Here is a 3,696-nt window from a genome sequence, read left to right as displayed (position 1 = left end):
ACCACCTTTCTGGACATCCACAAGCCACTCGATTAATCAATCACCCGCAATTTCCGCTAGGAACCATACCGTCAGCGGTTCACAACTTCCCGTTCCCGTATGGATGTCTCGCTCCACATTATCCGGTCTTGGACCCGCAGCAAAAAAATTACCGTGCTTTCCAATTTACGGGATCTCTTCCATATTGTTACGTACCGCAACCACAGTGGGCGCAACCACAGCTGGCGCAACCCCAGTTGACGCTGCCACTGGCTATACGAGGTCCACAACACTTTGACCTTCCCACCTGAAGCACCTGCCCTACGGATAAGATCACTTCGTTGACTTGCTATAATTGTGGCGGTCTGTTTCCGCATCGTCGGGGACGTTTCAGCTGCCCTACCATAAAGTTCACCTGTGGATGGTGCGGCCGTCTGGGTCATTTCGAAACGGATATTGGCAAAAAGAACGTTAGCACTATAACCGCAACCACAATTCATAGTTCGGACTGCCTTGATGAACGTGACAATGACTCCTACATCATTGGCGCGATAACCCAACGCACTGCAAAACCAACGTCGATGAACATGCCTCCACAACATACCAAAAATATAATAATATCTGGTAGAGTCATATCTGTACTTTTGGATACGGGCGCCTGTATTAATGTTCTTGATCATGAATCTTACTCCCTCGCCGTACTCTCCAGAGTTCAACAGTTGCAGTTTTCCCGTACGCCACGACAGAACCACTACCATTCATTGGCCAGTTCGTAACAACTGTTACAATGGGAAATAAGCAAGCTGCAGTAAAGTTTCACGTATTACACCTTAGACGGAAAGCCTACCCAATACTTGGACGACCAGCGCTACACTCGTTAAATATCCTCCCAGAATCTCAAACGCTCAACTCGTTAGCTCAGACGCCATTAACGACCGAGGAAGTTATTTCAAAACATCAAAATCTCTTTACCGGAATAGGAAAGCTTCACAACGTCAAAGTACGACTTTTTATTAACAAAAATGTCCCACCAGTTATCATGCCTGATCGCCGGATACCGTTCCACTATCGTGATCAGATTCAACGTGAAATTAAGCATCTTCAAGAAAATGACATCATCGAGCCCGCCACGGCCCCAATAATATGGCTGTCACCACTCGTAATTGTCCCTAAACCTAACCGACACCAAGAAATCAGAATTTGCGTCGACATGAGAGAGCCGAACAAAGCGATCAAAAGGGAACGTTATACTTCACTTACCATCGATGATATCCTTCACAAAATGAATGGTATGAAAGTTTTCTCACGGCTCGATTTGAACAAGGGATATCACCAGTTGGAACTCGAAGAAGACTCGCGATACATTACAACATTTTCTACGCACTTCGGTCTTTTTCGTTATAAAAGGTTAAACTTTGGAATTAACTCCGCAGGAGTTGTTTCAAAAAACCATTGAGGGAGTCATTGCAGGAATTGGAAACACCATTAATACCAGCGATAATATCCTCATAGCAGGAAAGGACGAAGCAGACCACAATGCCAAACTCACCGCTGTACTGAACCATTTGGAATCCCACAAATTAAACACTAAATTCTGAAAAATGTGAATTTGGAAAACGTTCAGTCTCATTTTTTGGACATGTTTTTACTAGCGACGGCATAAAACCAGACCCGAAAAAAATCGAGGCACTAAATCAGCTACCGGCTCCAAAAAATGTTCAAGAGCTCCGCAGTTTTCTGGGCTTGGTGACATACTGCGCACGCTTCATACCAAATTTCTCCACCATTACTGAACGTTTACATCTAACAAAAAAAATGTTGAGTGGATTTGGGATAGATCGCAGCAAACGTCTATGCTAAACATAAAGCAAAGTTTGAAATTCGCCGTGAATCTCAACTATTTTGATCCGTCACGCCGCACAGTGGTTATTGTAGATGCCAGTCCAGTAGGTTTGGGCGCGATACTAACTCAATACGATGAAGTTGGCCGATAATACGTGGTAGCATTCGCTAGCAAATCCATCTCTTCACCGGAATCACGCTATTCCCAAATTGAACGAAAAGCGTTGGCTATCCTGTTTGGTTGCGAACACTTTGACATGTATGTACCTGGCGGGCGCGATATTTGAAGTTTTAACTGATCACAAGCCTCTTCTCAACATTTTTTAACAACCCCAGGTCTACGGCGTCGGCAAGAATTCAGCGCTGGATTCTTAGATTACAGAAATACGAGTTCATTGTTAGACATCAACCCGGAAAATCTAACCCAGCCGATTATATATCGCGCCATTCAAGTCTAACTTCTTTGCCCTACTCGGAAGCGTGTATCGCCTGTGTATCACCATTGGGCGCTTTGACACTATCAGAAGTTAAACACGAAACGGAGATCAACGAATTGATCCCGCACGTGTTTACGGATCTACAAAACCCTTCACATTGGGACAAATTCAAACTGATAAACTGAAATCTAATTGGGAAATTTTTAAGAGAGTTCAAAACGAACTGTCCGAAGATAACGGCCTACTTTTAAAAACGAATAAAGCAGTGTTACCTGCCAACCTCGTGGATAAAGCCATCGCGATTGCCCATGAAGGGCATCCAGGAATCGTACGGAATAAGCAAACTCTACGGGATAAAATCTGGTTCCCAAAAGTTGGTGAGAAGATTAAAAGTACCATCGACTAATGCCTTTCATGTCAAGCAACTACTCCAAATACACAATGACCGTTTTACCAAATCACCCTTGGCATTCAGTGGCTATTGATCATTTTGGACCAACTCCCTCGGGAGAGTACATCCTAGTGGTTGCTGACGAATATAGTCGGTACCCAGTTACCTGCGTCGTCAACTCAACAGCTGCTTCTCCGAATATATCAGCTCTCAAAAACATTTTCTCTCTTTTCGGCGTTCCAAGTAAAGTGAAATCAGATAATGGATCCCCGTGTCAAAGTACTGAGTACTTTCGCGATAGAATATGAGTTCAAACACCACAAAATTACTCCGAGATGGCAGCAGGCCAACGGACTCATAGAGAGACAGATGCCCCTAACCGCGAAAACTATTCGAACGGCACTTCTGGATCGACTTTCGTGGAAATCCGTACTCCCAACGTACCTCATGAATTATCGTGCCACCACTCATCCAACGATCGGAACATCGCCGGCACAGCTATTTTTCAACCGATAAATTAAAACAAAACTGCCAACTATCATTCCACCACCCAAACTTCAAGCCGGCCGGTCTATTACAACCGATACCACCAACGACCAAACCCTTCGCCACGGTCGGCTTCGACGAACTCGGACCATTCCCTCAGTCTCACGATGCCAACGTCCACGTACAGACCTACACCGACTATTGCACGCGCACAGTCATTGCAAAAGTGATTCCTCGTGGTACTGCGGAAGAAACAGCCCAGTTTCTCACTAAAGATGTCATCTTGAAATACGGGGCGCGTCGGGAATAATTACGGACCGAGGAACTGAAAACGTAAATAAAATTGTGGAGGAGATCAACAAGTTATTAACCATCAAGCACCGATGCACCACGGCGTACCACCCGAGACTAACGGCCAGTTTGAGCGATTTTACAAAACCATCGCTTACATGTTATCCCAGTAGGTGTCTAGCAACCATCGCGATTGGGACCGCTTCCCGCCGTTTCTCGTATTCGCGTACAATACGTCCCTTCACGCAGTCACCAAATACAGGGCATTTT

The sequence above is a fragment of the Leiobunum rupestre genome, chromosome 8, assembly GCF_980474605.1.
Source record: "Leiobunum rupestre chromosome 8, qqLeiRupe1.1.hap1, whole genome shotgun sequence".
NCBI classification, from domain to species: domain Eukaryota; kingdom Metazoa; phylum Arthropoda; class Arachnida; order Opiliones; family Sclerosomatidae; genus Leiobunum; species Leiobunum rupestre.
Note: the sequence above shows the minus strand (reverse complement) of the source record.